The sequence below is a fragment of the Bombus bifarius genome, unplaced genomic scaffold, assembly GCF_011952205.1.
Source record: "Bombus bifarius isolate JDL3187 unplaced genomic scaffold, Bbif_JDL3187 scf7180000009125, whole genome shotgun sequence".
NCBI lineage: Eukaryota > Metazoa > Arthropoda > Insecta > Hymenoptera > Apidae > Bombus > Bombus bifarius.
Window position 1 is genome coordinate 4,851,786 of NW_022884914.1, and position 25,945 is coordinate 4,877,730.

Consider the following 25,945-nt stretch of genomic DNA (forward strand, 5'->3'; position numbering starts at 1 on the left):
TCTTCTGACACGATCTACTTACCGTTCGAAAAATACGCTATTATTATTTCCCTCGTTTCTTACCTCGTAAAAAACCAACGACGAAAGATTTCAAGGGGAAAAATAACAGAGTGTCCCTTCCGTAAGAGGGACAATTACCAGACGCAGGCCTGCAATTACCGTTTAAAAAGGTAAACAGCTTCGAAAGAGGTCTCGCAACAGCGGATTTTAGAAATTGTTACGAGGGGAGCATGAACGCCTACGAACGACTTTCTCCGTGGCCGTAATGTTCCCATGCAAAGTCGATGGTAATCGATGAACACGCGACTCGATCTCGACAGGCCACGGGCGAACAATTTATTTCTGTGGCGGCGTGGCACGCGAAATGAAGACGTCACGAGTAGAAATTTTAAATGGGCTCCGCGTGTTTGTTTTAGCCAATCCTGTCCGCGCGAAATTATGCCCCACTGAGAGATATCATCGCCGGAAAAAAACCTAAAGAAGACCGTACGATTGAAGTTACATGCGATAGTTTCGTTTCCACCGGTGAATCTGCTCGATCGAAACTTTCTTCCCTGTAGGCGCATCAGCGAAGATCAGTAGGATCAACTACTATTTCCTATGCAAACTATGATAACTCGTTTACCAGAGATTTCTCGATACAAAGTGTGTATTTTGAAAGAACGGATCATGCTAGATCAATGCGTTCACTGTCCATCGAATCTTTATGACTTATGTTTCGCTAATTTCCACGCAAGATCTCTTTCTGTATAAAAATATCTGCAAAACTGTACATATATTACGTGTGTGTACTACATGTAAAAAAAAATGTGATGAAGTTTTTTAAAAAGTTTGTAATTGTTTATTTGAGATGTATCTAGTGACTGTAATGGCTCTCGACGAACAAAGAAGAATGATACTGATGAAAAACTATTATTTTCCAACTGAAAGATTTATCCGCGCGATGTATATTCTGGTCAGTTGCATGGTAGCAAATAACATACTCATATGGAGTATACGCAAGCAAATACTCGTTTCTATTCAGTGCATTGATTATACTACAGATTGGAGTACTTTTCTATGGATTTCAATCTATTTCTATCCAAGCTTGAAAACCCTGAATGTCCTGCCTTTACGATTCTATTCAACAATTTATATAAAATCGACTACCTCTTTTTGTTTTTTTAAATAAAAAAAAAATCGACAAAAACAATGAAAAAGAAACAGCAAAGAAATCAAAGTAAACACAGAGAAGGAATGGATGGCGGTGTAATTTCTCAGTGTGAACCCGAGTTACGTCTTCTCCAGCGTGTATGCTCGTCCCATTAGCAACAGACGAAAGTGGTATACCGTGTTTTGCATACCGTTGAAAATTTCGATCGCGTGACAAACCGCGAAAGCTGCGCCCAAGGTACCGCGCGATCTGGTCGACATTCATTATCCGACTATGTTCCCTCGATCCCGATAATTACACATTCGTCCCGTTTTTCTGGCCTGGCGCAATGCCACTTACCGTTGACCCTTGAACCACACGCCGGAGTACCGTTCTTTGATTACCAAACAGCGCTTTCGATATCGAATCTTGCCTTTTACCGCACGCGGCGTCTTCTTCTTTCCTCTGATGGCCCGTGAACTGTACAACGACACGCGAAAAGTAGAAATCGAACAGAAACGGAAAGTAACGGTACATCCAATTGGTGGGTTAGTACAGAAGTCGCGAATAAAATTGCAAAGTGGTCAAATTTCTCTTTGAAATGTACATATATGAATATTTTTCTAAAATTTTATATTTCCCATATCCCTGGCGCCAAATTTTGGAAAAATGTTATTCTGAAATTGTAATCGTAATTTTGGATAAGGTGTGCGTTATTGTTTGTATTCAATATTTAAAATCTCTATCGCAAATTATACAAATATATAGACGGAAGTTCTGCAACGAAGTTAATCGATAGGTTTTAGGTTGTTAAATTAGTATTATATAATATACGTATAATAATAGAAGAACATATTCTTCTGCAGTGTGGTATCTACTTCACTTCATATTTTATGCAATAGTAATATCCTTAGAAGGAATTTCATGATTTAATACGCGAGTCCATCTTACGAGCTTATGATAAAATAATAGAATAATCCAGAGGGTATATAGCATAGAGATATAACACAAGATAGGTGCTGAAAACTTGAGGATGTACTTTGGAAAATGTACGAGACAAAATGTGTATTGTATATAGATACTCTGTTATGCGCCAATAACCTTAAATAGCCCACGTATAACATAAATTATCAAATTCTTCTTAATAACATTACAGACTACTTTATACCTACTATATTCTCCTTTATCGTGTTATATTCGATTTTCATCAAATTTAAATATTTACTATCTATCTTTCAATTCTCACCATGATAACTCTAGTGCTAAAATCGTTCTGCCTCGATCATCAAATTTAATCAGAAAATTATACCGCCCAATAAACTCATCCTCAATTTTAACTTAACATTGGCCACACGGAACGATGCGTCGAGACGTCAGACATCGCTTCTTGAAAACACGCCGACGTTTAATTACCTCCGTAGCGTGTCTTATCGAGCCCACGCCAAAATGCTTAATTATACGACGACGATCAAGCGTTTTACCCCCCGCAGACAGGCCAGTTTTATTCGTTACGCCACGTTTACATTAACTATCGATCAGCAGGGGAGAACAGCGGGATGAAAGGGTGAAAGAAAGGAAAATTTGGTGTTCGGACGCCCGACGACGCTCTTTTATGACTTCTCCATCGTTGGATGGTTCATACATAAATGCGCATATAAATAACCATGATTGGCCATTACGAAAAATTAAGTGCGTTCCTTTAAATGTCGGCGGGAATTAAGAGCGGGTAATTTTTCAGCGTGAACTCGAGTTACGTCTCCTCGGGGTAACTCGACCACGTAACATTTATATCGAAAACCATGATTTATTAGTTCGAGATACTGCAACGGATACGACGTGGTTTACTTCTTTTTATTTATCTTTGAGTTTATTTCCCTTCTCTGTTTTTCTTCTTACCGCTCGAGCGGTACGTACTTGCCGAGTACCGTTTCGATGCTCGCTCATCCATTCTTTGGTAAGCTACCATCTCCTGCAATTAACCGAAGTATGTATTTATATCGAAAAATGTGAATTACTTGATTAGTAAGTACGAAGTAGGTTATGATAGCTTTTTTCTTCGTTTAATACGAACATATTCGGTAAACAAGATTCCCGTGATCTTCAGTCATGCTGGTATAATTTTAAAATAAATCCAAATTGCACGTAATAATTAATAAACATTTATAGATAATGTGATTTTCATGTTCGTGCATATCAGTTTCTAATAATAATTTTTTAAACATTCTGAATCATTGACGACGATAGGGAATATGGGGTTATTCACAATCCCCTAAATCACACGAACTCCATTTATGAATCACCCTGACCAAGAATACGCACCCTCGTAGGTAAGCCATACGCATGTTCCACACGCTTCATTCAATAGTTCGATCGTAATTTCCTCATTCACGTATTTACGAAATTCGACAATCACCTAGTTTTACTATATGCTAATCCCCATTGAGAAGAACATGACTGAAAATCAATACGTTTAACACTTCCCCATTTTTTCCATATTTTTCAATATTGCAGGACTATACATCTTTCACTGATATCCAAATCCCCAGTTACACAAGCCAATAACAAATACAAGATGCAATAATCCTAATACGAAGAACGAACGCGTGTTTTGCATCCTGAACGCAAATACGCTCACCTTCGACGCCATAATTTCCGAGCGTTTTGAAGACCAAGTCATACTTCTTCGACAATTTATTGCGTCGCGTATTCTAGAAAAACTTGAGTTACTCTCCGCCTACCCGACAGTAACAAAACTCGTTCGACATACATCTCCACGGTGGAGACGTAGTTTAAAATAAATCACGCGGCTCGATAAATCCTGTCAGGTTTCATCCGTGCGCGAATTCCTCTCCGCGAGATCACCAAGGTTCACGTGACAGGAGAAAACCACGAAACGAAGGAACAATCGGTGATGGACGCGAGACTGCGCGACGTGCCACGGCGACAGAGTGTTCTCCCGTCAGGCAAGATGAAGTCGTTAATCCGCTCAAGGGGTCGAATTAAAGGTCCCGTTGTAATAGTTGTAATGACTGGGCGAATCGAAGTCCACAGAATCGTCGATGTCTTGTACGCCAGCCCCGGGGTCTTGTTAGCCTGCCACCAGGGTCATGGATAAAGCAAACAGACGGGAATCTTCGTGACAGCGGCGGCGTGTAACCACGTGAGTAAGCAGCGATCGAGTCGAACATATCCGTCCATTCGCCAACTATCGAATCTCGATGATACGAATGATACGAGAAACATGCCGATTGCGCTCGCAGAAAAAGATTCTCGTATTGTTCTACAAGCGACTATTTGCGCTACGAGAGGGCACGATCCTGCTTATGTCACGGTTCTTGTGGGTTAAGCTTGCTATTTTATTGGGTCATTCTTTAAGTAATTCGATTCGTTCGAATACGTATATCAAACGAAGATAAAGAGTTTTGGTAAAATTAATCAACGATGAGTACCATTAAGTGGTTGACTTGAACTCAACTTATTGGAAAATCGCGTTACTTGTGAGATGATCTAACCTGGACAATCTACAGCGTTTGGACTGTTAAACAGCATTATAGTGTCTTTCAATAGAGCGATGTTTAAATATAAAACACTAACTGATTTATAAATACAAAATACTATATTGGTTTTAGTCTAAAATACTTATTCAGAATAACGTCTACTACATCTTCTCGTGTAAGCTAGTGAATTCATAGTTTTGAAAAACGTTGTCTCCTAAAGATCTGGTATCTTGTAAAATTCAGATACCATTGTTCGTGGAGACTATGTCAGCGTTCCGTGAGATCGAGAATAGATTTCTAGGGAACTATCGAGAGACAGGTTTATGAATTTTTGAAGGCGATCCATCGGTTCGTAGCCGACCACGAGAGCTTTCCTGTTGGACATGCTGTGAAAATTATGAATTATTCATGCCGCTTTATTATCGTCACACTGTTACGTCGTCTGCAGAGTAACTCTATCTTGAACGCGGACACGAGCCGGGCCGGCTTCCTTCCATTTCAATATGGATTCTGTTCTCCGGTGACGTAGCAGTCTAAGGTTTCACTCGGCTTTCCTTCGACAGCCTGGGCTTCATGTAATGCTCGGAACCAGCAGTATTCTCGACTGGACCGATCGAATCGATCGGAGGGAAGGTTTCCAGTATAAAGCGTCTGACAAGGTGATGTAATCGGATGAATATCGACGTTGTAGAAAGAAGATGCTGGGGTATAGTTATGAATTACAATTTTGCTACAAAATATGTAATTTTCCTTCCCTGTACGTCTTTGCTTAGATCTATTTCTTATTTACTTATTTATTTATTTATTGCTCGTACATAAATTGGAATCTTTGATTTCGTTTCATTAGAAGTACATTTAAATTGAAAATTTGGAGATAATTGTTAGGAGGGTATATCAATGATGAAGGGTAAATCGATGTTGTTTAATAGATACAATTACGATATCGCGGATATGCTAGTGCTCTTTGGAATATTTAGCTCCGATTCACGTCAAATTAGCCACCAGAAACGACACGACTAGTTTACCTTGATAGTCATTAATAATTTACAAATGCTGCACTGTGCTTGGGAGAATATATACGAGTGGACATATATGATCCATCTATATCTGCTGTATAACATACCTGTAGGGTTTGCACGTATAAATACGCAGCATTTGATGCAATTCAAAACACTGCCTTCGTAATATCATGTTGAACAAGTATGTATATCCATCTGACGTTGTTAATAATCGAGAGTGTCGCGATGTCTGATACAAGCGTAATTTTTGTAAGAAATCATCAACAGAAGGCTGTTGGGAAATTGACGAAACTGATTTCTTCTTCTTGAATCCACTACGATCAATAGTATAAAAATGTTCATAGGGACAAATTTAATATCTATCTACGGTATTTCTTTTATCAATTTTATTATAAGAAATATATATGCTACATGCGCCATGAATCTTAATATTTTTATTACAAATCTTCTCATATGTATGCAGAATATATCTACCTAGTTAATCATAAATTATTGTTCCTTTGACGTAGTTATTTGATAATTGACAAATTTATGTAATAGGATTAAATTTAACTGGTAATATTTGCTCATCAAACTCGAACATCAAAGAAACGAAATTTGCACCTAATTCAATATAAATAAAAAATTCATGATTAAAGTTTAGACCTCGGTCGCGCATATACTTTTCCATTTAATTACGATCTCCATCGCCGCAGTTTACTACTGCATTACCTTCTTCAATCACCCGAAATTTCCTATTAAATAGAACAATCTCGCTAAAACCTCAAGCACAAATTGTCCGGAACCGTTCGAAATCGCGTTGATCGATTCATGTGATTACATATCGGCGCCGGATATACGACATAATGTTCACTAAAACCGGCTTCATTTTCTGTTCATATTTCACCGACGGCGAGGAGCCGCGCGGGAGAGAGTGGGAATAACTAATTTCAGCCGTGAACCAGAGGCGCACGTTTATAAATCACCGGCCAACGAGATAGTCTATCAAAATCTCCCAGTCTTATTTCACTTTATATCGAGCGCATTTACTCTCCGCGACTTATCGCGGCTACGAACGCTAACCGGGGTAATTGTTCACGGACTATCGCTCCACCGGTAGATACCACTTGGAAATATTCGTCGTGGACAGCGCGTAAATAGAGCTCGGATGGGATCGAAGCCCACTCGTAAATTCGACGCGAGTAAAATCGGCGAAAGTTACCGCCAGGCCGAGAATCAATTTGATTACTTCCGATTTTCGAGTTACGATCGCAACGGGAACGAACGCTGTCTCTGTGTACAATACGAATTTGGAAAATTTTAACAGCTAAAAGGGGTTTAAAAGTGGCAGTATTCTCTTTAGAAATATGTTTACGATCAATCAAATCCCTTTCGGTATTAGTTGTAAGATTTAATACTAATTAAATAAATATACATTAGAATTGAATAAAGAGTATCAAATTTATACCTCCACATGATGATGAAAAAGGTGATGATATATGATTCGCAAGACCGTAACATCGTGTGTTCCAAGTAACATAGTAATCAGCAAAACCTCACATATGCCACAGTAAAACTTTGTATTACTTTCGCCAATAGAGTCATCAGTAAACACCTTCTTAATAGGATGCACGCACACGAACGTGTTACAGCTCTCACCGAAAGCTCGATTTGCCGAGTTGCATAAAAGGAACAGAAGGACACAAAGAACCCAGTAATGAACTGTATAAAAGCATTGTCACACCACGAGTCATCAAACACACGTTCGTCAAAACAGGCGAGAGCGTCGAACGAAATTACGGACAAACATCCATCAACCGGCCGCGGCACAATGGGTGTCAAGTATAGGTGCGATACGGCGCTCGCGCGTTGCACACGAAACAGTACCATTCACAGCTCAAGGGTCCTAATTTTCTCTGCCATTAGGTCAGTCGGGAGAAGAATTACAATCGGTAAAGGGCGGCTGCATTTATCTTTTCGGAGCGGGCGGTTAACAGATGTCGAACGGGATCTTCGGCAGCTGTTTCGCCAAATGGCACCGTGGAAGCTTAAACTATTCGTCGCGGCGTCGAATCGAAACCGAAGAAACAAAAGGCTAATAGGCCTCCTCCCATAAATTCGTAATCTCGTTTCGTTCGAAGCTTCTTCGCGAACCACTCGATGGAAGCTGCGATCCTCCGAAGATTTCCACGACTCGAGGCGTGTATCGGTCGGCACGGCCTCGAGGAATTTCGACCGGCCAATTTATGCCTGAGCAGCCGGGCCCTTTTGTACCGTGCCGCTTCGGGCATTGCGCGCATAATTTCAATATCGTCCCGCGGTCAAACCAGAGAAAGCGTTCAGTCACGAGGAAGACCAGTCGCGACTAGCTTTGCTTGGAGGAAAGAGGCTTCGAGTTAATTTTTCGTCGGCTCGAGAAACTCGTTTCCTCGAATCGTTGGGTGATTACAACGAAGAAAGAGTTACGCGCTGATTTCGGAGAATTTTGCTGGTAATTCAGCTTGGAAAATGTTTATGTAGGTGCGTTTGTATGGCTATTTGGTTTGTACAATGTTTTGCAGTGAAATTGGATTTTCTGTACTATTGTGTAATTAATTTTCTAACGATTTGGACTTAGTTTTATATGGACGAAAATGTGATGACAAGATGAGATAATTTAGTAATACTAGCTGTGAATTCGTAGTCCTGCATTTGTAATGATTTCTGTAGATAAAACTTATACGTAAAAGATCGACTTACTTCTTGAAACTTGTGTTAATTCTGTCAAAAATATATATTCATTTTTGACGTACTGTTTGAAGCTTACTGAAGACCCGAAATTGATTAAACGTTGAGTTGCCATTACCTGAAACGAACAAGAAGCAAAATTATTAATTATGGAAGTTTAGTTTTCATGGTTTGATTTTAACTTAGTAGGAGCCAATTTCCTTTTACTTTAATTGACACTGCTTGATCAATAACTAGTTCAGATCCAAGTAAGTAACTAGTTTTACAACATCAGCTAACTCTTCGAAGACTTAAATGTCTTGCGTTGACAATTGATAGACTCTTAATTAAAGTTCATTAATTAAACGGCTTATCGAACAACACTGTAATTACTAGAACACCGAGACATTTAGCTCAGCGCGCCATTTACTTGCAATCTAATCTCCTTAACTAATCTATGCGTTACTTTCTAGAACCTAGATGGATTTGTAACGCGTTTACATGCTATCGAAAATAGATTAGGCTAAGTTTTTAAAAAAATTCTGCTCGTTAAATTCTAATTTGTTTCGGTAAGGAGCCTTTTTTCGTTACTCGACACTAAATCATAGATATAGATTTAACGACAGCTACTTCACAACTATGTTGCAAAAATTATTACTTGCATAGCTATCAGCTCTAAATCTATAATCTCTTTATTTGCACCAATTCCACGCGTATTTTATATTCTACTTTTACCTCAACCGTATTGAATATGCAAGATACCTACGCGGTACGTCTTGTATTTTAATACTTAAATACAACTTATATTATTCAACTCCACGTGTATATATAAAATTTCCTACTGTAGATAAAAATTTTATTTTAATTTAAACAAATTGATATTTAAAACAAGAATGAAAATACAAGAGTTCGAGCAAAAATAATTCTGTGAAAAACAGAATAAAAGAGATAAGTTCGATTAAGTTGGATGAATTACAACGAATTCCACGACTGAAATTCAAACGCATTTGCTTGAAATTCGAAGAAAGTCACGTTTTCAAGTCTTCAAATTAGGAGGTAGAGTCATGCTCCTTCGAAACGATATTCGCGGACGGTCTCTGAGGAGCGAGGTCACGTGAATATGTTCTGGAAGGGCTGAACGAGCGCGTTGCATGACGAAGGCGTGCGAAAGTTCGCGTGTCACGGCGGAAATGGAGCATCCTGGCAAACTTCGAAAATAAAATTTCGAGGAAATCGAAATCCTTGTTAAGACGGCACGCAAAGAAAGCGAACGTATTCCGGGATCTGTCCACAACATGAAGTCTCACATCCACAACATTCACCTCGACATGTATTTTCGTATTTAAAATGTCGAATGCATCGTTTCGAACGTTTCGTTAACGGGATTCAGTGGAATCGATAAAACGCAATCAAAGCAAACAAGATTGAGACGAAATTGATATAATCTAGCGCTAAATTCACTTTTCATGAAAGTGAGATATACTCGGAACAGGATTGTGGTTTCAAAGGGCAGGTTGAGCAGTAAATTGGTTCCTTCACATATCTTCTTGCTTATGGCTCCACCCAGGGAACGCTTCCTTTTGTCGTAGCACAGACCACAGGAAATTTTCTTCGTTGTGCCGCTGTCGGTATTTTTTATGCCCGCCGCTATTGTGAACACGGAGTCGGATTAAAGCCTCGGAAAGCTTTTATACGATCAACTGATGCTGATCTGAACGCTTGTCACCTGCATTTTATTAGATTTATCTATGAAAGGAATTTCTGTCATTTTTAATATTTAGTATTTTACGTTTTTAGTCTTTTCTTTCAATAAGATATAAATCAAAACTTTAATCCTCGATAAATAGACTACTGATATCAAAAAGGAAAAAAAAAAAATAAGAAAAGGTCCAATAGAGACGAGATACAATAAATTTAGATTTTGCCCTAGATGCGGGAAATGATCGTAGAATCGGAATATTTTCCGGAGAAATGCACCCGAGAGTAGAATATGCAAATATTGGTTCATACGCGGCTGGAATTCGAATTCAACGCCGAATCGCAAAACAGACCAGTATCTACAATCTACGTAATAAGAAGTGGTTTCTTCGTTATAAGAATTCGTGTACATCGGTATGCGTGGCAAAATACAAATACTGCTAATAGACACGGAATAATTACGGCCTTATTTTATTGAAAAAATCGAGAACGTGCTAGAAAGTGGTATATTTTCTACATAGTATTGGATTGACGCATATCAAATTTATTTGTTTCACAAGAATTAACACAAAGAGGAAATGAAATAATATTGGAGCTTCTTATTGCTGCAAAATTTTTAATTATCTATCTTCTTCTAAATTAAAAATCAATCACGCAAGAAAATAATATTAAAGCTATCGATTCCTCCCGTAACTCTCCTATTCTTGTAACAGAAAATTACAAGGAAACAAACGTAAAGACAGGATTGGTTCTCGAAATGATGAAAATTCGACGTAGAGTTGCTGCGTTGCTACGAGCCAACGATAAACAGACAGCTGCAAGACTGATGTGAACTGCGATAAAGCCGCAGCCTGTGCACGAGCAAGCAAGCTCGGTGTGGAGGTAACCTGCCGCTGGTTTCCGTAGCGGCGGAGCCAGTCGAACGTAGGAAAAAGGTGCACACCTCTCTCGGGGTTGCTTTTTACCGAGGCCGACCGGCAAAACCGCGTTACAAATTATCCAGCCGCGTATACGGGCGCGTACGAGAGGTCAAGCATGCGCCGCGACCGTGTACGCCCGCGGCTCCTTTCCGAACCAGCTGCGCGACTAACGCGAACGGAGAAGAGAGGACAGGAGAAAGACGCTATTACGAATACGTACGACCACGGCAACGGAGATTCATGCAAGCCGGGGGGTGTGTCGTAGCCAAGGAATGCTAATGGTACTTTAATTTAATAAGATGGGAGATTCGTGAAGGAATAACGTTGTTTTGGAGGTTACGAGGCTGATAGTTAATAGTTTGTGTGATGTGGAAGAATTAAAAGTAGAGAGAATTCAAAGGAGAATAAGATTTTGCTGCTGTTGCTATTATAGTAGATCTTTTAAACTTGCTGTTTTATGAAATATGGTAGCACGAAGGGTGTGCGAAGAAAAAACAATTTGTTGTGAGTCAATTTCGGCAATAATACCGCTTCACCTCAATTCTTCTACTATAATTGTAGCATATTCCACAGAACCACAAGCGCGACGTAAAATCATCCGTAACGCGTCACGTATTTACCTAAAAACTTTTCTCTGTTCGCAAACCGTCAAACGAAGAAGGTGCGAGTTAGAAAAAGTCAGTCAATATGTCTGTCGTTTCATAAACTAAATTGTAATTTTTAACGAGGCTCGAGCAAATAACCAGCTACGACAAAATATAATTTTCTGCTCGGCTGAGAACGCGGGGAACCCGTCACGGGAAACACGTTTTTATTTCTCCCATTGGCTCTTCGTCTCTTCACCCCACCGACCGTTTCCGCGTAATTGCCATCGAGCAAAACGATGCAAGGTATCAACATTTTTCCGTTTCACCGACGTTTTAATTGAAACCCATGATACCGGAAACCTTGGCGCCGCTTCTGACGGAAACTATTTCAATCCGAAATAACGCTTCCGGCCCCCGTTTATCCGACAACCTCTCACGTTAACGCTTATCGTCGGCTGGCGCTTTGCTTCTCCGGATCAAAGAACCAGAAAGGGAAAGGCCAGTTTCCGAGCAGGAACGCTTCTTGAACTCATCGTATAGATAAGTCGACGACGAGCATCTGTTCGGTTATCCGATCATGTGATTTCCTAGCCCGCCCTTTAATTAGTCGTTCTTTCGCTTCGATCCGCCATTGTCGAGTACTCGCGAGAACTCCACTAATTATATACCATCGACCGAATAAAAAAGAGAAAACTGTATAACAGCGGAAAAGAGCGGTTCTTTTGTTTCAATTTCGTTCCGCCGTGTTCGCGCGTTTTAACCTACCTTTTTTCATTGTGAACAGCATTGCTGTTGACGCGATATTTATTATGCGAATTATTCAGAGTTGCAACGTACAATTTATAACTCAAATCATTACATGCTTACTTTGTCAATCTATTCTTATTTAGAACATACCAAGGTAGCCAAACTTTTACACATTACTATAAATAATTAATAGTATTTAACATATTGTAGAGAATCGTTCTAGCAATATAACACATTCAAAAGAACTATCATTAATTGTGTATTAATGCAGAATAATAAATTCTCAATATGTGCAATTTTTAACATTCCATTAAACTACATATTATCGCTCGAACACGTCGTTGCAAATTCATCTTTCTCATTCTCGCATTCTTCGAGAGAAATCGGTCACGGATATCCGCGAGAATATTCTTCGTTGATCGTCTAAATTAAACGACGCAGCCTTTATGCTGCAGAGATTTTCGTTCTTTTTTCCGTTGGCAGGCCTAATGAGCTACAGCTGGGTCGATTCAGCGGAGCAAAGGAAACCAAGACAAGCGACAAAAACGACAGACACGGTTTCGATAATCGCGGCACTCGGAAACTCGGTCACCGGGTACAAGAGCAAGCTCCTTCACGGGACAAGGGCTCGCAACGTTTGAATTTCGCGCCGCGACCTTGCACGTCGTTTCGCCTGCAGACGCACAGGATACTCTTGACCTTTTCGAGCCGCGAAGGGCCTGAATTTCACCTTGCGCGCTCTCTCTCTCTCTCTCTGCTCTCTCTCTCTCTCTGCTCTCTCTCGAGAACGAATCCTTTGCTCTCGAACTTCTTTCAGCCGGTCGTTGAAACAAGAATTCAGTTCGCTTGAATATACTCCAACCCATACTTCACCAACTACAACCTCGTACAACGACGTTTTTATTTGATTTCCTGCGACGGAGCTAAGTCGAGCGACAGAGACTTGACTATTTGGTAGGTCGATGCTTTGTAACAAATAAAAGGCACAAGAACGATGAGATTTACGTTTATCAGAGATATTTGAATTAATTCGATTAAAAGATTTCCAACTTTTCGAATATTTATTAATTATTAAATTATTGTACGAGGGAATATGGAAATCCATATTTGGTCACAATTAAAACTTCTTGCAAATTCATCGAAATTCTCAATGAATGCTTCGAATTTTTGCACCCGAACTTTCAATTTTTTCAAACTTGACGCACTATACTCGTATATACAAAGAAAGTGACCCACGAAAAGTCAATAGTTTTGTTACAATTATACTATTATTACACAGATTTCCTATTTCCCTTTAACAAACGAATATTTCTATCATTAACTTCTTAACTAAATTTCTTCTCTTCACCAAAAACTTCTACGATTGCGAAATTCAAAATTAGTTATACAACAATAATACTTTTCGAGATTCAATAAAAGACACCAATCCACCAATTCACATTCTCTCAGAGATTACTTTTTGCGCGATTATCTTTTAATTTGTCCATCAACCTGCATCGCATGAAAGAATCAGTGCGCGTTTCAGCGCGACCCACCGCTGGCGATCATCAATGATCGTCTGTCGATCGGCTCAGCCCGAATGCGACTAGAAAACAGGAGAACTTACACGTTCGACGTATTTTCTTGAAGAAATCGAACGAGAATATCCGCAAATCGCGGCGAAGCCTCTAGCGAGGGCATTCAATATGTGCCAGCCATGTCGAGGTGCGCGATCGTACGTGGCAGATCTACACCAAGCACCGTGAGCAGACACGTCTACCTCGTAGCTCACTTCCACGGGAACATTATTATTCTGCGGTTGTCGACGACGGATACCTTAAATCTGGCATGTCAAACACGCGGTTTTGCAGGCGATGAAAAGCCGCTCTCTCTGGAGAGAAACGTAGAACAGCGGTGTCTTTTATCGTCGCTCGAAGCGCCGCGCGATTTCACGTGGGTCGTTGTGTTTCGACGTGTTCGAGGAACGTCTATATGATTTGCCACTCTGTTGAGCGTCTTGTTTGTAGATAGCGAGAAATAGTTTGGAAGTGAATGATAGTAGATATACGGGAATTCTTGGCTTGATTCAAGTTGATTCTTGGAAGCTTCGACCCTCTGATAGTATAATGAAAATGACGATAAATTCAGGACGAAGAATTTGGAAAATAATTGTTTCTTTATCCTTAAGATTTATTGTAAGAAATGAATACTTTGTCAAATTCTTGTACGTCCTAAATATTAATAATCATTGCGTTATGATGACATTTAAGATGTGAAATTTATAATGCTACATCTAGTGATTTACGTGAATTTTTCTCGTGTTACAGAAAACAGTCGAGAAAATCGTCGGGTTACTGGGATAGAGAGATATTAGAATAAATTCTGCTACGAAAATTACTTGTACCACTGAAACGGAACGAATGAATTCTAGTTTCAATATCCTGCAATTACTCGTTAGCATCGTGAAGTCTAAAGAAGTAATAGCTCATGTAGTTTCAAGAACTTGTTCTTTCAACTAATTGGGATTTTCGATTATTTCGCACGTTTGATCGAGCGAATCGATGATGTTACTCGCTTCCCTGGAGCCGGTTCGTTAAAAAACAAACGCCATTTGTTTATTGACGTCAAATCGATAATGGTACTCGATATGATGATATCCATTGTGGAATTGTGCCGCGTATGTTTGGCGTTCAAACATTGGCGTAAAACGAACAATTCGACCCCGAAAGTGCTCTGTTTTCCAATTTATGTATCACGTCTGAATCGAATATCGTTATTGACAATTGCGACTCACCCTTTGATTGCCTTCTCTTTGTATTTCTTAATCGCGGCAAATCTTTTGTTCTGCAAACGCTAGTTTCGAAACGGAATCCTGTAGATTTTACAGAGAAGCAAAAGAAGAGATTTACGTCTCGTTTGAGCATTTTCAAATATGAAAGATATTTCTAATTCCTATTTCTGCTATGCATCAAATAACTCAAATCGGTTGGAGTACTTCCATTATTGGAAAACTATCGACTTTGAAAAATTCTGATTCCTCCAAAATGTCTGCAGCCGAAAAACTCTTCAACGGAGCTGCAATTCTCGAATGAAACTCGAGTTGCCACTTTGAGAGAAGGATAGAAAGATGGAATACCCGGCTAGCCTCTACAACAGTGCTTTACGTGTCTCGATTCTCGTACTGTTTCTCGTGTATGCACGCCTGCTCGGTATGTGACAGAGTGAATTCGATAAGAAACAAATTTCGAATTCCCTGTGGTGGATTCGGTTCTTCTCCGAGCGAGGAGACAGCTTTGAGAGATACGATCGGCCGTGAGGATTCGAACTTCTCTGACAAAGAAGATACTTACGTAATACTTTGTATATACGTGTGCGTTTATCTATAAATATGTGATCGCTTTCTATACGATTAACATGCATTTTTAAATATACTTTATAACATATTTTAAATGTCATTCGAAAATTAACCAGCATTACGGTGAGACCTTTATAACACTTTTATGGCGTGTCAATACGCAGCGCGTGCGTCTCGTTAAAGAAACAGTCGAGCAGCAGCCTCATGAAAGTCACCACCGATGAAATTATTTTTCGTTCGTAATTACTTTTTAATTAACCACTCGAAAATTTATCGATACACGGACGAGCTCGTTACATGTGAATTAGTTTCCTTTGCAACGTAGTACCGATATAAACCAACGTTTAATTAATCACCACATTATTGCGTGGTAATAACGCGTGCAGTTTACTGTAAACCAAGAACGAGCTTGCGTTTGCTTGATGTCTTGCTGTTTCCGTATAATCAATCGTCACCATAGAATCGTCGACGACCAAATTGAAAAACGAAAAAAGCAGGAAAAAAAAGAGTGGGAGAAGACAGAAAAGAGGAAAATAAAACGGTTGATTGTTCGTATTTGATAGCTCCAAATGGCCATTTCGTGTGCGGGAAACAACGACGCCTCTTATATCATCGGCGCGAGGACGGAATTGCGCGGCGAATTCGTAAAGTGGCCGAACGGAAGAGTGGCGTCATCCGGCTCGTCGTGACATTTGACTGTTCTATTATTCCGGGGCGTGATTGGTCGTCGTTTTGCGCTGCGTGCAAACTGTTTGCCGTTGCTGGATCCGGATCAAGGCCGATTAATCGGCGAACAAACGTCTCGTTAGAATGCAATGCAGCGGTGTGGTTGGAACACGGTGATGTTGGTTGCGGAAAAATCGCCAGGAAGATAGAATGATAGAATGATGGGAACTATGTTCAATCTTATATAATATTAACATTGGATACAATTTCTGCAATATCTATTTTTCTCTCTACGTGCGATAGTAAACAAAATGATAAATTTATCTCGGAATTTTTTCAATCGAAGTAAAAGCAACCCTCAAAACACGAATGAAATACGAAAATAAAATACAATGAAATAGATTCTACACGCCGTGTAATGGTCACAATAACTTGTTCTATTAGCTGATGTAAGACATAGAATATAAAGCGAAACATGTCATTGTAACATTAGAATACAAAATAAGACATACCATAATATAACGCGGTATATCGGCAGGCGCAATAGGTCAGATGAGGTGTGACATGTCAGCGTGTACATAGCACAGTCCACGTGTTAAATAATGTAAGTCATAGGAGTGTTTCGTGTGAGACTGTCAAGGATAGATTTCGTGATGTAACGTTGACTATCTGATGAGCTCTTACATAATCGTAAAGTTTCAGAAATTAAAATAAATAATATCTGATTTTGGAAGTAGATGGCCAATAATTTATGGTGATACTAGGATAGCTAATCGAAGGAAAAAGGCAGATAAGCTTAAAGACTTATAGCGGGAAAGTGAACAAATTAACGCGAAATAGAATTTTTTGATAATATTTCGACTATTATCGATTGTAATGATGTAATTAACGTGTTCGATCCGGGACACAGCTGCTCGGAAATAACAAACGTCGCCGTAGAGAGAATCGCACCGCTCGCGACTCCGCATTCGCCGAATGTCAAATTAACGAACCGATTCAGGCGACAACCGCTTAATCAGACGTGCATTTATGCCGCGAGTCTGTTTAATTACGATCTCCAACGCGGTACAGAGCAACGCTATTACAACCACTCAATGGGAATAAGCGCGATGTAATTTTCAACCGTGGCTTCCTCAAAATTCCATCTGGCCGTATTTGAATCGAATGCTATTCTTGCTATTCGCAATCCATTGTTACGGGTTAGATGAATCGTAATAGAAACATTGATATTCTGATTATGTTATTGAGAATATAATGGATAGGTTACCAATTACAATCGCTCTAGATCGAATTATCCTGTTATCAAGCCACTCCACGAGTAATTTTACTTTACATACCTAATCCTCGAAATTATATAAAATTCTTCAAATAAACTTCCTACATTATAATATTTAGAGAGTGAACGAAATCTCTATTCATAAAAATATGAATTTTCACAAAAATTCGTAGTTTACTCGTGGCTGTTACGAATATACTTAAGCTCTCCGCTCAACTTCTAATATAACAGACACTTTAAGCGATTCCACCTTGGCTAAATCTTAACCACGTTCAAGAACGCTACGTGTGCGTCAAAAACTCGACGATCTCTGTCCAATGACCCATGACACGACCATCCAGACCGAGTACAGAAACGAAACAACGGATCACGACCCGTTTCCGGTAAACAAGCTATATCGCGAACTGCGGCGCGCATCAGCGCCGGCCGATCAGCCGAGGATAGTAATCAGGACACGAGGATAAATCACGGCCGTTGATTACATATTTCAAAACGCGATCGAAAACCGGTTGATCTACGGCAGAACCTCGTCTACGTCTGCCTCTTTTTCACGGAACGTTACGATCCACGCTATGGATCGTACAAACACACGATGAGATTTATCCTGGGAATTTTGTTGGAATTCTGACACAATTTCGTCGCTCCGCCAGCAAACCTTCGCTACACCTCGAATTCCGCGCTCGCGCTATTCTCAATGGAACGTTAGAAATCGAGAATTCTCCTACCATCGATCGTATCACCGCCGCTTCGGAACCTTTGTATTCAAATTACAGAGCTGGCTCGCGATCGATAGATGACTACGTTAGGATATCGCCACGAAATTGTTTCCGCGCGCGAACCGTGTGTCGTGTCTAGTTCCTGAGGAAGATCGGTTACCCGGGAACGTTATTGATGCGCTCTCGGTCGAGTATTGGTTGCGTGTTGATTTAGGAAGCAATTATGGGTGAGAAATGTGGATATGTTCGGTTTGGTTAGCTGTTGGTTGGATAGAGTTTGACAAGGAATGTCAATTTGGACGAACAGGTGAAGAAGAACTGAAAGATTTGCAGAAAAAAAGTGGCTACTCCAACATTTAAATTGTAGTTATTGGAAGAGAAAGAAAGGTACAGGTTTCATGTTCAAAAATGTATAAGTTTGTTACTACAAGCATTAGTCGACTATGTTTCAAAAAGTCGTTTGACTTTGATAGATTTTCAGATGGATATCGTTAGTTTTCTAAAATCAAGTGGAATCAAGAAAAGTGGAACTGCCTTCTTATTTCGGCGGCTGCTTCAATTTTGGATTTCGCGTAGAACGTTGTTTAGTTTAGTATATCTGGGGTAGAATATTGGATTTGGTTGTTTATGTTCTTGTGGATAGGGGATCGTTTGAGTAGTATGTGAATAGATATGAGAGATGGCTAATGTTTCGAGTTGTCGTTCAATTTTGGACTATCAAATACCTATGCTATAATAATTCTATCCATCTTTGTTTATTACAATCTGTAGATAGGGAAACGTGTATTCGTATACGTGAAATTACAAAGATATGTCTATCCGATCATGATTAAAATACATTTTTCCTACCATTTTTCCAAGTCTCGAAATAAGCTCTTGCGAACGGTATTACAAGAGCTAGATGAATGAAATACGAGGTATACGTATACATATGTGTATTTATAGGTCGTACGTCATCGTCGTGAATCATATGCAAACACGTTCGATGACGGGATTCCAACGCCCAGTAGAAACAGACATTTATAGGCGGACGGATGTTAGAAGATTGGGCGTGAGAAATGTAATTATTAAGTATTTCGTTACGGTCAAATTACATTTATATACTAACGCTGCATTATTATCACAGTGACTGGAAGCAAGAGACGTTTGTTATGCTCAAGGAATAACTGTTGTGCAAGATTTCACTATGCATAGGTTACGACATGTAGGTTGGTCACTGGTGATCTACCGTAAATAGTTAATTGGCAATACTTGCGAATATATTTGTCAAGGAAGATTGTTGCAGAACTAACGAAAGATTAAAATATGATTATTATTTTGCGTATCTAATACAACCTATCGGTTTCTACAGTTCTGCTTTAATCCTCGTGTAATATGGAATCTCCGCCTATAATCATGATGCTTTTAGTGGTAATTTACAGCTTAAATTTCCATACATTCATATTTAATAATATTACCATATTTATATCGTATAATATTCTACTTTCCATAAGAGATGTATCCATAATGATGTAATTTGTACATATTACAATTAAAGAAAAAAACATTTTATCGTATAGCGCTATGAACCTAATCGCTAGAAAGCAGGAATTCTTCAAATTTATCAAATCTTCGGATAAAGTAACACAAGTGAACAGAGTAAATATCAACTCACAAAGAGTAATATACTCACTACATTATAAGAAGACATATCTGAAAGCTCTAAAATATGGAGAATTTGCCATGAAGTTTCCGAAGAAAAGATCGAGTGAAACTCTACATAATATACCATCCAAGAGCCATCAACCAAAGCATCAATCCTCGAGCACAAATCCGATCATCTTTCAATTCCTAAAAATTCGGTATCCGAGAGTTTTTGGTTGGCTTCCCTGTGCAGTCACGTTAATAGCGTGTTCGCGAAGCGATCAGGGTGGCAAGCAAGTGGATAGAGACGGTAAAGGAAAATCGGGAGAAAAAGGAGCCGCGATTGGCATTCGTGAAATTGTTTTTGCATGGTTTTTGCGCGTGGATACCAATGCGCTTTGCGGTAAGTGTCGACGGAACGAGATACGGAACTCCTATTGGCTGAGTGCTCCGGGGAACGATTCGTTTCCCCGTTCGTACCCCCGAGCTCGTGATAAATCGCGATGGCGGCCAATAACGGCGAAGCTGGTTCTTACGTTCCCTTTGCCGGAGGATCGTTCGTTCTTCGGAGACCGCGAGCCAGTCAAGGATTCTGGATTTCGAACAAGATCTTATTGTACAACGCGAAACGATCTCGTGGCAAACAATGCGCCACATTCTATTTCTACTTCGTGAGGGGAGAAGAATAATAGTCGCGATAAACTGATGCATATTTGATTCCTTTGTAATCACTGACAGAGAATGGTGTTTTTGAAGTAAATAAGGTTGCAATATAGATAAAGCACTGGGCATATTTGTCGAAGGTCGCATAAAATGATAGAAGAAATACGTATTCCTTGGAGGAAGAGAGAAATATTTGGAAGTAGAATTATATTTTCGGAATTTAAAACAATGGAATTTGCATCAATCGTGAATATTTACTAGACAACGATTGAACATAAGTTTTAAACAAACTACGATTGGCATTGTAGAATGAGGATATAGCAGCGATAAATAGATAACGAACTTGGAAAACGGCATCTCCGGTGATATGGTAAAGGAATCTCGCATTCGGAATAGGGAACGAATGGGCGTCAACATTTCGAATGCATCTAGGATGAACGCGTATACTGGTGACACGGACTAAGGCGAGCGACAGCAATTCGGAGGAAACAGCTATTAGTCAATCAAAGCGCGGCACGACACGTAGACGTAATGCGCGACGGCCGGTAGGAGTAGGAGAAGAGGCGCAGAGCAACGGAGACGAGAGCCAGGAAGCGCGTTAATGGTTCTCATTCTCTTGCGAAATGCAACGAGCATTCACAGCCACCTCGACGCCCGTCGATGGCGCCTCACCTGCATATCAATGCACCTTCCCGGGCTGTTCATTTGCATACTCGACCTCTCTTTCTCTCTCTTTCTCTCCGGTCGAACGAAGACGATGTCTGCCACCTTCCGTGATAGTCGACATACTTCTTGCTGGATACATTCGAGGGAGCAGACACTCTCTTTCGAAGGATTTCCTAACGACAAAGACGACGATCCATTCGTTGTCCTTCGTAGTAGCGCGATAGACGACCAACGAATGGAAGAAGAGGAAACACGCTGGTTTAACATTGAATTTAAATGGCCGCCGAAAGAGAGGAAGCACGTGTGTACACAGGTTAGCCCGGGACAAACACCGACACAGTCGACTCTCTCTGTGTTCTGGGATACCCTTTCGCTTTCTCGCTTTCATGTTCCTCCCATAGTTCTCTACCATTTCTCTTCTCACGTTCCAGACGACGGAAATCCGGAAAACAGTTGCGACTAGAACGACCACGCCCGTTCGTCGTCGACTCGAATTGGCTACGCCGAGCCGAGGAAATTAATTAGATGGAATTTCGCCAGGGAAAGCCTGTTTGCTATCGCTTTGGCTCCGGGAGGAGAACAGACCGGAAGAGCTACACACCATCGGCCGTCGAAGACCCAAACACTGTGATTTCCAAGATTATAGTTCGTTGTTTAAAGCCATTTTCTGATCGATATCTTGAAACGATATTACATTTCAGTGGTTTGTAGTAGGAAGGATATAATCGAGCAATTAAAATAGCTCTCCAAGCTGGTAATTACTTGTACAGTTCTGTTTCAACGACAAATTCTTAAGCATCCTTCCCAAACATCTCTTCGTTTTACTTAATAAAATTAACGGTTCGACATTTCCAATTCTATAGCTCGTAATGTTCATCGTAAAATAACCTTCACGTTATTCGTCCGATCTCTTTCAACTCTCTCGTATCCTATTATTATATACGAAGTTCGCGCACCGTTAAATCGAGAAACAGACAAAAATATTCTAAAACTTATTTCCGGCTATTAACTTTCAAGATTAAGTGCAATTCCGTTCGAGAAGTACTCGTGAAAATCGCTATCCCTAGTTACAGCCAAGACACGATAACGTGGGGCTAGAGTAGAGCCATGAATGGCCTGGAGCGACCAATTGATTTCAGACGGACTGTAGCCAGCGTAGTAGTCGTCTTGCTGAGCGGCTGTGGTCCCAACGTTGAAAGGTTCGCGGAAACAGCCTACGAGACTCGCGATAACAGTTCCGTTGATTCTTTGTTAAAAGATTTCCGGGTTGGTTCGGAGAATTCGGCGATTGTTGCCGATCCTCGTAAACAGAGAACGAAACGTCGCTTTAATTCCGACGAATCTCTTAACGAAGAAAAGATGGTCGGAGGAGGCTTTCTTTCGGTACACTTCGGTTACCACCTTCACGACTTTCGTTCGAGGTTTTCCAACTCTTTTCGTCCCTCGATCCTTCTCCACCTACTTAGCCTTTCTTCCGCGGTCCTTGTCAGCTTTATTTCCGCGCGGAAAAACGTCGAGGATAATGCAGAAAAGCATCGCCTGACCGAGTATGATTCAATCTTCCGGGCTACTCGTTTTCAACTCGGCTACCTTGATTTTTCCTCGAAAGGTTCGTAGCCGTCTTTCTTCAAAAAAATGCTCGCTCGCCCGTGTTCACGTTAGAATTTTGCCACTTCGTCAAGTGGAACGAACGAAACAAGTTATTATCCTCTTATATTCCGTCTATGCCTTTTTGCTCTTCTTAATGCGACGCGTTCAAGCTACGTTCCTTGTACGCTGAGGATTTCTCGCGATTACAGCGACATGAAAATTTGTCCCTTTAATCCTTTGTCGCGTGATTCGTGGTAAAGTTTACAGGTTAAACGCGAAAAATACGGGTTTTTACGAAACTCGTTATACGTCTTTTCACGTTACATGAAAAGCCTTTCTACGTTATACGAAAGCCTAAGAAAATGTCTTTTACGTTCTACATACACTCCCGTTCAAAAGTTTCCAGATATTATCTATACCAGCTTCAAAATTGGAAAGATTAAATACGTAGTAAAGCCATTAAAAAATAATATTTATAGGACGAAGAAAACATAAAGAAACATAGGCTACAAGTATATTATCGTCTTCATGGAAACGTAAATGCAATTTGAAATTCATAAGCTACACTGAATACTATCGGAGACGCCTTAAGCGGTCTGAATAGAAATGTATAGAATTAATAAGGGATAAAATATATAAAAAGAATAATTTATTCCATTAATATCGACGATAAATTCTAACACTTCAATGTTTCCATAATTCTGTAAATATTTTTCTGTGAATGGGAAGAGGTAATACGTAATAACCATATTCGACCACATTTCAAGCACGTACTATACGTTTCAGAAAAACACCGGTATCTCGTTAAGAAGTTGGCGAGTCCTCGCACGAGCACGGCCGGCCCTGGGAGAAGTCGATTTCCAAAGTTGGAGCGTACGTTACATCCATAAATCCAAATAAGAATTATTTATAGAAGTCGGCGGATCCGGTTACCAGAGATGCTCCGGAGACCGAACTTTCTTCGACAAGCTGACAAACTTGATGTCCGCGGTTATACCCCACCGGTTTGCCTAGGATATTATTTTTCGAATTGCAAACTGACCAACATGTTCCGCACGAGGCAAAACTTTGAATCGAGTTTGGAACTGAATAAACGTTAAATGTATCAAGAACAATCGCGCGGAGAAAGCATGAAAAGTACCAAGAACACCGTGCTGGAAAATTCTTCGTTTCCTTTGCATTTCCCTACGTGTTCTTTTTTCTTATGAAGAATTTTTCTAAGAAAAAAGTAAATTACACTTTTGTAGAAAGTTGCGCGGATCGAATCCAATTCTCACAAATTCTTTCAGCAGAGGATATCTTTCGCAAATGAAAGTATTTTATAGAAGATAATTCAATAATCGTAATATTAATAAAAAATGTATAAAAATAGTAACGTGTAAAGCTCGGATTAAAAATAGTCGATATGTAAAAAAACATCTGTACGTAAACAGATTTTGATTTCTTTCCCAGGAAATCGAAGTCTTCCTTCTTATATTTTTACATGTTTATGCATCTTATGAAAAATTTCGTTCTCTTTCATCTTCCATCGACAAGGAAGTTCTCGAAATTACGAGCTGTTCAACTCGAAGACGAACTTCGGTGACTTCTAGTTAGCTTTCGAAGATTTCCAATCACGAAAGAGGGCCTTCTAACAGTTGACAAAATAACCAAGAAAGTCTACTACTGCTTCTTGCTTGAGATTTTCTCCTTATATACACATTATACACAGCGTAAAACGGAGTTTGTCGATCTTCAGTCGCTCTCTTTGATTAGGCAACTCTTTGTGGGTAACTCTTTCCACGACGTGAGCAAACAACTTAACTGTAAGGCAATCAAAATTGTCACCTGAGTGTTCCCAGCTCCATTATAGAATCCATAAATCTAAATGCCTAAACGTTTCATAAAAATGGAAGTATCAGATTCTGTTAAATAGACGTGTCCTCGGACGAGTTTTTCTGAGAGGTTTTTGATAAATATTTCATTACGTACAAAAAGAAAGAGGGACACAATGGAACTTCTATAATAAAATTTCGTTGGAAATACATCAGGTATTAAAGGTAATTCAGAATTCTCCATTGACCCTCAAGTAGGCAACCTCCATGCTGCAGATTACCGAGATTAATATTTAAAACCTTCGCAGCAAAGTTCAACATAAAAATACCCAGAGGATGAGCATAAGGAATAAAAAGGTTGTTAAAAAAAAATATAGAAATGGTTGCTTACACTAGAGTTAAGTGGCAAAAAGTGTTTCGCATTTAACGTTCAGCTCAAAAGCTTCCAAGATCCATCATCATTCATTATAAAAGAAATATTAAGAATAACTTTCGCGAAAGGAACACCTAGATGATTCTTCGCTATCATAATTTATTATCAAGTACGACGAAGAATAAAATTCCCGATCGCGCATATTGACTAAATTAACGCAAATGACAAAGAACTCGGTAGAGAAACAAACAGCTATCAGTTAGAACAAACAAGAAGGAGAGGAAACAAGGTAAAGAGAAGTTGTTGGAAGGGAATTAATAAATGAATTCGAAGAGGAAGGAGTGGTCGACTGGGCGTTTCTTTTCATGGCAGGCATGATTTCCGAAGGAAGGGAGTTTGGGACGAGTCTGGAAGGATCAAAGTTGGTCGGAATCCAATTCACGGTCCGAGAGGCTTCTGCCCCTCTCCTCGCCCCAAAAGACTTTTCAATCCGTGGAAAAATAGCAAAAACAAATTTATTTTCATGAAAATGTTTTCCAACTGATCCCGCTTCTTGTTTTCGTCCTTTTTATACTCTTTTTTCGCTCTTGCGTTTCTCGATTGGTGGAAAAAAGAGGAAAGGCACCGGAGATTGAGACGAAGAGAAGGAATAAAATCACGCGAGAAAGATCGACGTTCCTTCCGGCGGCGACTCGTTCCGGAAGAGCAATCGCCTCGCTAGTACTCGCGCCGTCGCCACCCCCCGCTGGCGTCGCTTAATTACGAGAGACCGTTCATCTCAGGCACTAGCATGCCAGATATTTCAAAGTTCCCTCGGACAGAAGGTTGCCAGAAAAACGATTTCGCTGCATCCTGATACGTAGCGCGGTAGAGAGCACTCTCTTGCTTATTACTGAAACGCAAAAACGGGGAAAAATTTAGAAGGAACGATGTCGTGTC

General features: G+C 39.9%; 1 protein-coding gene across 9 annotated transcripts in view; it reads right to left on the reverse strand.

Moving 5' to 3' along the window:
• The window catches only part of LOC117213806 (fat-like cadherin-related tumor suppressor homolog), a 342,029-nt gene that overhangs the window by 272,640 nt on the left and 43,444 nt on the right, over positions 1 to 25,945 (reverse strand). The window lies entirely within an intron of this gene.